Source organism: Triticum urartu, chromosome 3, assembly GCF_003073215.2.
Source record: "Triticum urartu cultivar G1812 chromosome 3, Tu2.1, whole genome shotgun sequence".
Taxonomy (NCBI): domain Eukaryota; kingdom Viridiplantae; phylum Streptophyta; class Magnoliopsida; order Poales; family Poaceae; genus Triticum; species Triticum urartu.
Window position 1 is genome coordinate 292,301,413 of NC_053024.1, and position 12,208 is coordinate 292,313,620.

The following is a 12,208-nucleotide window of genomic DNA, read 5'->3' on the forward strand; positions in this document are numbered from 1 at the left end:
TGTGAATATCTTCATATACCACCTTTGACTTCAATGTTTTCATACATTTTTAGGGGTCATCTCTGGTAGTAAAACCGAATCAATGAGGGACTTCTACCTGTGTTATCCTGCAATTCTCACAAACACATTAGTCCCTCAACTAGGTTTGTCGTCAATACTCCAAAACCAACTAGGGGTGGCACTAGATGCACTTACAATCTCCCCCTTTTTGGTGATTGATGACAAACTAGTTGAAGTTTTCAACGGGGAATATAATCTGTGAAATTGTAAAGGATAAGGAATTGTCTTCATAAGTTGCAAGGGCTCCCCCTGAAGATGTGCATATAAGTTAATTTGCTTTTGGAATGCAAATGCACATGGCAGGTTGTACTTGTGGAGATTCACTTCAACTTATGATGACAATCCACTATGCATGTGAAAGTATATGAAGATAATGACATGCATAATGGAAAATGGACATCTGCAGAATGAGCTAAGTGCGGAATTTATCGTCGCACATGCGGAATTTATCTTCGCAAAACAAGGTGGCAAATAAGTAGCAGACGATCATCTAGTTTAAGTGTTACAACTCATAAGAATCAAATGTAGCAAAAACGAGATTTGTAAGCACAAAGCAAAATATAAAGCACCCGCCCATATGGACCCGCTTGAAGACTATCAATCTCATATGCTTCTACCCCTTTTGTCAGTAATGACCAAAAAGGTTTGAAGACATAGAGCCTCTACTCGTTCCCATGAGGAGTAGGTGAAGTAGCAGGGTTGTTGGTGTTGTTTGGCGGTGCAGAAGAGCTTGGAGGTGCTGAAGGAGGTGGCGGTGAAGTAGCATCGTCTTCTTCCTCAATAATTCTGGCAGTCACTGTGGCAGCAGAGGAAGAGAACTCAGAGTCTTCAAGGGATGGAGTTCCTAACAGCACAACCCTTCGAGGAGGTGTGGAGTCAAACTTGAATCTCTCAGAGAAGCCATCCTCTTGAAGATCAGCTTCAGAACACATCATCGTGAGCCCTTTCCATGTGCGGCGACATGTTTCATGGGCAACGAAAGCATTCTTGGTGGCAAGATTTCGAGTGCGATTAACATCCACCAAGAGGCTTTTCATCTGACGCTTCAGCCAGTCATGATGCATATCCTGTTTCTGATGTAGAGCCACAAGAAGCTCTCGGTCGTTGAGAACATGAGTGCGCTTCTTGGGTCTTAGAGCAGTGGCACTGTCAGTGGCTTCAGTGGAAGCAGGGTGTGGTGCACGTGTAGTGCCAGCCAAAGGATACACCCGAGAAACTGCTTCAACGCCTTCAACGTTCTGAGTAAAACTCTGATGGTCTGCATTCTGAAGACTTAGAGGTTGCTTGGCAGGCTCAGAATATATGGCTTCAGTAGACATGTCCACGTCAGGCAAGAAGATCCGATGGTTGCGGGCTGAGGGCTGATACGAGATGGCGGAGTGTAGCTTGATCAGCCGCATGACCCAAGGGGCGTAGAACTTCAAACCAAACAGATCAATGCCCGATGCAGCAAGTTGGCGTATGAAGAAGTCCGGTGCATTGAAGCATTTGCCATGAAGTATATTGAAGACCAAAGTCTTCATTGCACCCTAAGCTTGGCATTTGGAGAGTGCCCTTTGATAGGCCAGAGAGTTCGCCTGATGATGTGATAGATGGTTCTGGGTAGGTACTCAAGGTCTTCAACGAAGAACTCTATGGGATAATCAGCATCTTGGGGCAATGGCTTCATCATGCTGAGCATTTGACTCATATCAGGTTCTGGCCGCTGAAAGATGCTCTCAATAGCTTCATCATGCAGCTGACAGCCTTGCTCGAAGAGATTGCTAGGAGTGGGCAAGCCAGTGAGCTCAATGATATCAAATGCATTGGCTTCGTGATGAACGTTGCCAGTCATCCACTCCAGGACCCAAGTCTTTGGATCTCTGCTGTACCCTTTGATGTGAAGTGTGGCATAGAATTGCAGCAGCAGCTCTTTATTCCAATGCTCTTCATCAATAACAAACTGCAGCAGACCCACTTGCTTGAAGCAATCCAATGCTTCTTCTAGACAGGGCAGACCAGCTATAGCTTCAACGTCAAGGCGCTTGTGTGGGAAGATGCGACCTTGGTTATAAAGAATGCAAGAGTAATAGCTTCGCTGAGGATAGCTCCAGAACCGATCAGATGATATCCTTTCCCTTGAGTAGGGGTTCCTGGAGCTATTGAAGAACGTGTTGACTGCCCTGAAGTCATTGATGTTGAAGGAGCCAAGTGCTGATGCAGAACCTGGAAACCTTGGCAGTCTTGGAATTGGCTTCTGGACCTGAGGTCTGTGCTCAACATGATAGTTGAATTGGGGACCGGCAGCAGACTCAGGAACAGAAGTGGCGGGATCAGTGGCTTCGCTGTCTTCTAAAGCTTTTGCTGGGGAGGGCTCCACATTAGCTTCATTGGTGGTTGTGGCAGCCTCACGATTTTCATCCTCCACTTGACTAGCTGAAGGGTCGGTCACAAGCACATTCTCTTGGAGAACTATTTCTTGGTGGAACAGGGGAGTGGGTTCTTGTGATACTTCTTCTTCTGCGACTGTTGCAGCCGGAATGTCTTCAGCAGAGACTTGAGGCCTTGGACCTTTGCGAAGCCTGCGGAGCGCAGACGACGCCTGTGGAGTTGGAGTGGGCTGGGCCTCATAGTCTTCTTCCTCTTGTGGGCGATCCGCCCATAAAGCATTCTGTGCAATTGGCGTCAGTGGACAACCAATGCTGATGAGTTCGCTGTTTTCAAACTGAGGAAGGACTGCATCATCTTCTACATTGTCATGATGACCAATGTCTTTAGCAGCGATGTGATCAGCTGCTGGAATGTCTTCAGCTTCAGGAGCCTCTGTGGAAGCAGGCTCATAAACTGTCAGTTGACGTTCTGCGTCAGGATGAACCATAGAAATGGGTTCAACTATTAAGGGCTCTGTGGAAGCAGCCCGATCTTTCTTGGTCTTCCTCTTCTTCTTGGAGGGGCAGTAGGAGAGGCTTCAGAGTGTTTCCTCTTCCTGGCTTCAGCCTCAGCAGTCCTTGTCTTCTTGAGCTCTGAAGCTGTTGACCGGCCTTTTGGCTTCGAGCCAGTCAGTCTAGTTGGGAAGACAATCGGAACTGCTTCTTGCCTTGGTGCATCAGGTTCAGCCGTAACAGGCTTCTTCTTCTTCTTCTTTGCGTCCATCCTGGGGTCGATGCCAGGACGCCCAAGTGCCTTTCGCTTCTCAGCCTCATTATAGGCTTGCACACATCTGTCAGCCAGAGTCTTCCTGCGCTCACGCGAACCCTGAGCTTCTGCACGCTTCTTCACAAAGGCTTTCTTGAGCTCGTGCATCATTGTTTTGAAGTTCTTCACTTCTTGCACGCTGAACTTGGCCATATGCTTCTTGAACTGAGCCTTTTCATAGTCAATCTTCTGTTTCAGTTCAACAATGTGCTGGGCAATAGCAAGTTCTGAAGCAATGGCGCCTTGGAAGGCGACACTGAGGCCAATGGGTAGCTGCAGATCTTCAAAGCTGATGTTTGGCGTGTCAAACCACTCGTCAATGAAGTTGTGGATGATGGTGACATCAAAGAGAGGCAGATCATTGAAGATTTCTGCTTCTTCTTTGCTCTTGATGAGTTGCTCAAGAGCGTCATCTGCAAGATCTTCATCACTTGACAGATCAATGTCGTCGTTGCGCAGAATGGCAGCAGCTGTTAGCTCTTTGCCAGTGTGAGACAGAGGCATCTTGGCCTTCTGGGGCTTGGAGACGCGTGAAAAGTCTTCAGACTGCACACTGTCTTCAGGAGGTGCAGTTGCCAATGGCTTCGCCCTTGAGATTTTTGGTGAAGGGGCCGACTTTGAAGCTTTTGGCTTCTTCAACTGCTTTGGCTTCGGCACTGCAGGCGCGACATCAGACTCAGTGTCAGCTGCAGGCTCATTCACTGCAGTCCCTTGAACCAAGATGTAGGTGATGAGGCCTTCAAGGTTGGCAAAAGGACCGATGACATTGGGTTCTGCATGTCGTGTGCCATCTGCCCTTGGAGATGAGGGACCAGGGTTGAAGTCTAACCCAAAAGTCTTCTTGTTCTGCTTCGCTGAGTTCTGAGCAAACTGGAAGTTGCGCTTGAACAGATTGTCGTCACGACACCATAGCAGTGACGACGAGTGTGCATCAACAAGCTGTGGTCCACGGACCATGCATGGATAGAAGCCTTGAGCAATGGCTTCATCTCTGGACTTGGGTAGAAGATTCTTGAATAGGATGTCACCCCACGGTCTCTTGATGGCGTTTTCTCAGCATACTCCTGGGTCACAAATCTGTATTTGAACCATTGTTCTGCCCAATATCTTCGAATTCATTGGATTCGGGTCTTGCGCTGACTGTAATCCTCTTCAGGATCTGTCTTGTACATTTCTGAGAGTTCATCTGGCACATCTCTGGAGGTCTCACCATGACGCTTTCTGCCACCCTTCCTTGCTGCTTTCTCTGAAGCCATAAACTTTAACTTGAAAGGATTCAAGACGTTTAAAGGCTTCAAAGGTTTTCGTTTGCTGGACCAACAGGAACTGGCTTCGAGAGAATTTATGTGATGCTGTAAGAATTCTGCAAATGAATGCAGACTATGAGAACCAAAGGATTCTCCCACGGACATGTACCTGTGACAGCATTAAGGTGCGAGGGAAGGGAAAGAGGTCATATGCATTCTCAGAAGATTTTGAAGATAAATCTGTTTAGAAGACATTGACCTCATCGTGCGAAGACATTCACTCATAGATAAGAAGTTGGTTCCAGATTTGTACGAATCCACAGATCAGTACAAGTGAGGAATCTAACTACTTTGTGAAGCACAAGTGAATATACTAGGCATGTTATGAGATGCAGTATGAGAGAGATCTAGCTTGTGTGAACAGAAACTGCTTGTGGTAGAAAGTGACAGATCAATAGGATCAACGGTGCTGTAAAAAGAGAGTTTTATTTACCACACTGAGAACTGCTAGACGGAGTGGGAGATGAGGCCGAGCAGTTCACTCTTCCGTGCCCTAACTTGGCGACGGAGCACACCTACGGCGACGGCGGAGAGGACGATGTCCGCGGTCGACGTGAAGACGGCGTCAGAGAGGTTGCGGCAGCGAAGCGCTTCGTCCTCGGCGTCGTCGAGAGCTAGCGGTGGCGCTAGGGTTCGTGCGAGGGTGGAAGAAGGGATAATGACCGCTGTGAGTGTGTATTTATAGGCACAGGGGCGGCACTGTGCTATTACACAGGTGCCCCTGGCGATTCGCATCTGAGGAACACGTGGCCATTATGCGGAATTTTGGGGTTTGTTCCACGTTCCACGCACGCCTGGATTGTCGGGTGGTCGTTCCTACTTCTCCGGATTTCATGTGGAGGAATGAGCATTGAAAACGGACTTAATAGTTGTCTCTGTATCTTCTGCTGACAAGGACGCAGAGAAGACATTCGACAGTTTCAATAGAATGCATATGACTTGGAGAGATAGAGTTTGAGATAGAAAGCATACAGAGGTTAGGGTCCGATCACATTCACTTAATTCAAAAGATTCAACATGAAGACATAGCTATAAGTGAATGCTGTAGAGGACAGAACACTAGTATATATATATATATGAGAAAGACAATCACATCAACACAGTGAAGATAATCATGAAGACAAACCAAATGCGAAGACATATCAAATGTAACGCCATGAGTGAATCACTTCAAACAGAAAAATTTGGTGGTGGCGTTACCCACTTTATAGGAAGTATTAGACCCAGACACGACGCACAATTATCGTGGCGCTCTGAAGTCAAATTCCACATTAATGTATTCACACTTAGAATGTAAGTCTTCATTGATTGAAGATATACTTCACTTCGTGTGTTGCACATCTAAGTCATCAATATGCATAAGTGTTAGGATGTGTGCCTGTTCACAGGACATTTGAGGATTCCAAGATATTTAGCTCACACCGTAACTTGCAAAACCTCTTCTCATCCAAGGGCTTGGTGAAGATATCTGCCAATTGCTCTTCAGTGTTGACGTGTATGATATCAATATCTTCCTTCACAACATGATCTCTGAGAAAGTGATGACGAATTTCAATGTGCTTTGTCTTCGAGTGCTGAACTGGGTTGTTGGCAATCTTGATGGCGCTTTCGTTGTCACAATAGAGTGGCACTTGCTTCAGATGAATGCCATAGTCTTTGAGTGTTTGCTTCATCCATAGAAGCTGAGTGCAGCAAGATCCAGAAGCAATGTATTCAGATTCAGCAGTGGAGAGAGATACACATTTCTGTTTCTTTGAAGACCAACATACAAGTGATCGTCCCAGAAAATGACATGTGCCTGATGTAGACTTGCGATCCACCTTGTCACCAGCATAATCAACATCCGAGAATCCAACCAGATCAAACTCTGAGCCCTTTGGGTACCATAATCCTAATGTTGGGGTGTGAGCCAAATATCGAAGAATTCGCTTCACAGCTAAGTGATGTGATTCCTTAGGTGCCGCTTGGAATCGAGCACACATGCAAACACTAAGCATAATATCTGGCCTAGATGCACATAGATAAAGTAAAGAACCAATCATGGAGCGGTATACCTTTTGATCGAACTCTTTACCATTGTTTTCGGGACCTAGATGATGTTTGGCTGGCATTGGAGTCGTGAAGCCTTTGCAGTCTTGCATCCCAAATTTCTTCAGGCAATCTTTGAGATACTTCTCTTGAGATATGAAGATGCCGTTGCGTTGCTGACGTATTTGAAGACCAAGGAAGAACTTCAACTCACCCATCATGGACATCTGATATTGCTCTTGCATCATATATCCAAATTCGTCAGTGTATTTCTGATTGGTGCAGCCGAAGATAATGTCATCCACATATATTTGGCACACAAACAGTTCACCATCATATGTCTTCGTGAAGAGAGTGGGATCGAGGGAACAAGGTTTGAAGCCTTTGCTCTTCAGGAAGTATTTGAGTGTGTCATACCAAGCCCGAGGGGCTTGTTTGAGGCCGTACAGCGCCTTGTTGAGCTTGTACACCATGTCAGGATGTTTTGGATCTTCAAAGCCAGGCGGTTGTGCAACATACACTTCTTCTTCAATCTTGCCATTGAGAAAGGCGCTCTTCACATCCATTTGATATAGAAGAATGTTATGATGATTTGCATAGGCCAACAGTATGCGTATGGCTTCAAGTCTAGCCACAGGAGCAAATGTTTTATCGAAGTCAATCCCTTCAACTTGAGTGTACCCTTGAGCAACGAGACGAGCTTTGTTTCTGACAACTTGACCATGCTCATCTTGCTTGTTGCAATATATCCATTTGGTGCCTATTATATTGTGCTTGCGAGGATCAGAACGCTTAACCAGTTCCCATACATTATTCAGCTCAAACTGTTGAAGCTCTTCTTGCATAGCTTGAATCCATTCAGGTTCCAAGAAGGCTTCTTCAACTTTCTTGGGTTCAGATATTGAGACAAATGCGAAGTGCCCACAGAAATTTGCTAGTTGTGTTGCCCTTGAACGAGTGAGTGGACCCGGTGCATTGATGCTATCAATTATTCTCTCAATTTGTACTTCATTTGCGACACGAGGATGTACAGGACGAAGATTTTTCTCTTGCTGGTCATTGTCATCGTTAGAAGGATTGTCTTCAGGCTGAGCATTGTCTTCAGGTTGATCATTGTCTTCAGGTTGATCAGGTGCGGAGATGATAAGTTCCTCTTCAGGCTGAGCTTCAGAAGGTATGCTTTCTCCAGTTCCCATAAGTTTGATTGATTCACTGGATGGAACTTCATCTAGCACATTTGGCAGGTGCTCTCTTTGTGAGCCGTTAGTCTCATCGAACCGCACATCCACTGTTTCAACCACTTTATAATGAAAGAGGTTGAAGACTCTGTAGGACTGCGAATCCTTTCCATATTCAAGCATAAAACCTTCATGTGCTTTTGGTGCAAATTTTGAAGTGTGATGTGGATCCTTGATCCAGCACCTGGCACCAAACACTCTGAAGTAACTGACATTTGGCTTCTTGCCAGTAAGGAGCTCATAGGATGTCTTGTTCAGAAGCTTGTGAAGATAAACACGGTTGATGATATGGCATGCAGTATCAATGGCTTCAGGCCAGAACTTTCTTGGAGTCTTGTATTCATCAAGCATCGTCCGGGCCATCTCAATAAGTGTTCCGTTCTTTCGTTCCACGACGCCATTCTGCTGTGGTGTGTACGGAGCTGAGAATTCATGTGTAATGCCCAAAGTATCAAGATAAGTGTCTAGACCAGTGTTCTTGAATTCAGTGCCGTTATCACTTCTGATGTGCTTGATCTTGATGCCATAGTTGTTCATGGCTCGATTGGCGAAGCGTCTGAAGACATCCTGCACTTTAGTCTTGTAGAGGATTATATGCACCCAAGTATATCTTGAATAATCATCAACAATGACAAAGCCATAGAGACACGCAGTAGTAGTAAGAGTTGAGTAATGAGTGGGACCGAAAAGATCCATGTGGAGCAGTTCGAAGGGTTGAGTCGTTGTCATGATTGTTTTCGAGGGATGCTTGGCCCTCATCATCTTTCCTGCTTCACAGGCACCGCATAAGTGATCCTTCTTAAACTTGACGCCCTCAATGCCTATGACATGCTTCTTCCTTGCAAGGGTGTGGAGGTTCCTCATGCCAGCATGTCCTAGCCTCCGATGCCAGAGCCAGCATTCAGAAGCTTTTGCTAGAAGACATACGGCAAGTTGTGGTCTTGCTGAGAAATCTACCATGTACAAATCATCTTTCCGATACCCTTCAAACACTAGAGACTTGTCAGATTCCATTAGTACAAGGCAATGATATTTTCCAAACATCACAATCATGTTTAAATCGCAAAGCATTGAAACAGACATTAAGTTGAAACCAAGGGATTCAACAAGCATGACTTTATCCATGTGTTGATCCTTTGAGATTGCAACTCTACCTAGACCCAATACCTTGCTTTTACGAGTGTCAGCAAATGTGATGTGACTTTTGTCAGATGGACGTAGTGTTGAGTCCATAAGAAGGCTTCGCTTGCCAGTCATGTTATTGATACACCCACTATCAATAATCCATTCTGAAGCAGCTGGTGTCGTACCCTACAATGCAGTTAGGGGGATAGGCTTCACGAAGAGAATTGTGAAGCAAAAACATTTGATGAACCAGTGGATTATGAAAGCTTAGATCGAGATTTGGACTGATAGGGCGAGTAACAAGCGATTCAGGAACAAAGTACATAATAAGACCATTTGGGCATTTGATCTTGCGCCCTACAAGATGTTTAAGGTCCCCAGCAATAGCGTCAGACGATTTTGGTTTTCGGTTGGAGACCTTTCCCTGCAAAAGAGAGTTAAGCTTTCTTAGCCACCCACATCTTCAAGGGTGGCTTCGAAGCAATGAGTCTAAGTGCAGCATCTGAGAACTTTGGCTTTGGAGCCCTAGCAAAAAGTCTTGCAGGTGGACAATAGTACTCATAAGAATAAGCAGAATAGTTCTTGGTCTTATGAACATGGCGGTTTGATGAAACGCGCTCATATTCATAGGCCTGAGTATGGTTTCCCTGCAAAACATTTGCGTTAGTGCGACTCAGGTGAGTCCTCTGTCTGTATGAAGCCTTTGGACCGTATGAAGCCTGTGGTCTGGGGTTTGTCTTCTTCACCTGTGGTGTCATGATGACATTCATAGGAAGATTCTTCAAACACCTTTTCGACACCCAGATCTTCTTCATAGGCGGTCCATTCCTGCAGTTAGTACCAATATACCTAGCAAAAACTTCACCATTCTGATTCTTAAACAGTTTATAGTTTGCATCAAAGGATTCATCAATAACAATGGGATTAGCACAAGTGAAGCCAGATAGGGTGGATGGATCCGCTGAAGGTTCCTTTGCAGCAACCCATGTGGTTTTGGGGTACTGCTCAGGTTTCCAGTAAGAGCCATCAGCATTCATTTTTCTTTCGAACCCAACACCCTCTTTCCTAGGGTTTCGGTTCAGGATCTGCCTTTTGAGGACAACACATAGTGTCTGATGCCCTTTGAGACTTTTGTACATCCCTGTTTCAAGCAATGTCTTCAACCTAGCATTCTCATGAGCAATAGTAGTGGTATCCTCAGCAGAGGGGTTTGTTACCACATCAACAGTTGAAGATATTGCAACAGTAGCAGCAGTAGAACACTCAACAACAGAAGTAGCGTTGTCATGCTCAATGCATTTAAGACATGGTGGTTCAAATCCTTCCTGAGCGGAACTGATCTGTTCGGCGCGAAGTGACTCGTTTTCCTTTTGAAGATCTTCATGAGCCGCTCTCAATTTCTCAAGATCTTGCTTCCTTTGAAGATAATCATATGAAAGCTTTTCATGAGTTGTTGAGAGCGTTTCATGACGACTTTCAAGTTCCTCATACTTAACGTGAAGATTTTTTATGTTTTCAATTAAGGACTGAGATCGAGTCATTTTAGCGTCTAACAGATCATCGCTTTTGTCTAACAGTTTTTGAATATGTTCCATAGCTTTCTGTTGTTCAGTTGCAAGTTTAGCAAGTGTTTTGTAGCTGGGTTTGGAACCACAATCAGAGTCATCTTCACTAGAAGTTTGATAGTGAGCAGTGCGTGTGTTTACCTTGGCACCGCGTGCCATGAAGCAGTAGGTAGGAGCGGAGTAGTCCTTGTCATTTGCATCGGTGTCGGTGATGAAGTCATTGTCTTCAGTGTTGAAAATGGACTTGGAACCGCATGCTGTAGCCAGACTCACAACGCCAGAATCGGACTCCTCCTCAGACTCCACCTCCGCCTCCTCAGAAGCGGCCTCCTCCTTTGAATCCATTTCCTTGCCAACAAACGCACGTGCCTTGCCAGATGAGCTCTTCTTGTGTGATGAAGACTTTGAGGAAGACTTGGAAGAAGACTTTGAGTATTTCTTCTTCTTCTTGACGTCAGAGTCATATTCCTTGCTCTTCTTCTTCTTGTTGTTCTCATTGTCCCACTGCGGACACTCAGAGATGTAGTGGCCAGATTTCTTGCACTTGTGGCATGTTCTCTTCTTGTAGTCATGAGCAGAAGCTTCATCATTTATTGAGCTTGATTGTGAAGAATTTTTGAAGCCTTTCTTCTTGGTGAATTTTTGGAACTTCTTCACATGCATAACAAGCTCCTTTCCAATGTCTTCAGGATCATCAGAACTGCTGTCAGATTCTTCTTCAGATGAGGAGACAGGTTTTGCCTTCAAGGCACGAGTTCGCCCATAGTTAGGACCGTAGATGTCTCTTTTCTCAGAAAGCTGAAAGTCATGTCTGTTGAGCCTCTCAAGTATGTCAGACGGATCGAGTGTCTTGAAATCAGGACGTTCTTGAATCATCAGGGCTAGGGTGTCAAATGAGCTGTCAAGTGATCTCAGGAGTGTCTTGACGACTTCATGCATGGTGATCTCAGTGGCGCCGAGAGCTTGAAGCTCATTAGTGATGTCAGTGAGTCGATCAAACGTGAGCTGGTCATTTCTCTTGAAGCGGTTGAAGAGGTTGCGAAGGACACTGATTCTCTGATCTCTCTGGGTTGAGACGCCTTCATTGACCTTGGAGAGCCAGTCCCAGACTAGCTTAGATGTTTCTAAAGCACTCACGCGACCATACTGTCCTTTGGTCAGATGACCACAGATGATGTTCTTGGCAGTGGAGTCCAGTTGAACGAACTTCTTGAGCAGCGGTGACACCTTCACCAGCCTTGGGAACGCCATTCTTGACGACATACCATAGGTCGACATCAATGGCTTCAAGATGCATGCGCATCTTATTCTTCTAGTAGGGATATTCAGTTCCATCGAAGACGGGGCAAGCAGCGGAGACCTTAATTATCCCTGCAGTCGACATAGCTAAAACTCCAGGTGGTTAAACCGAATCACACAGAACAAGGGAGTACCTTGCTCTGATACCAATTGAAAGTGCTAGTGATCGACTAGGGGGGGTTGAATAGGCGATTTTTATGAAAGTCTTCAAAACATGGAAGTTTCGAAGACAACCGATAGAAATAAACCTATTACCATGCAGCGGAAGGTAGACTACACTAGGCAAACCATAGTCAAGTATTCAATGAAGTGAAAGCGCAATGACTAATAGCAGCTAGGCAGTATGGATCAGGTAGGAAAATATTGTGAAGCCAATCAGAACAAGCAGTCACTCAGTGAAGACAGAAGATAA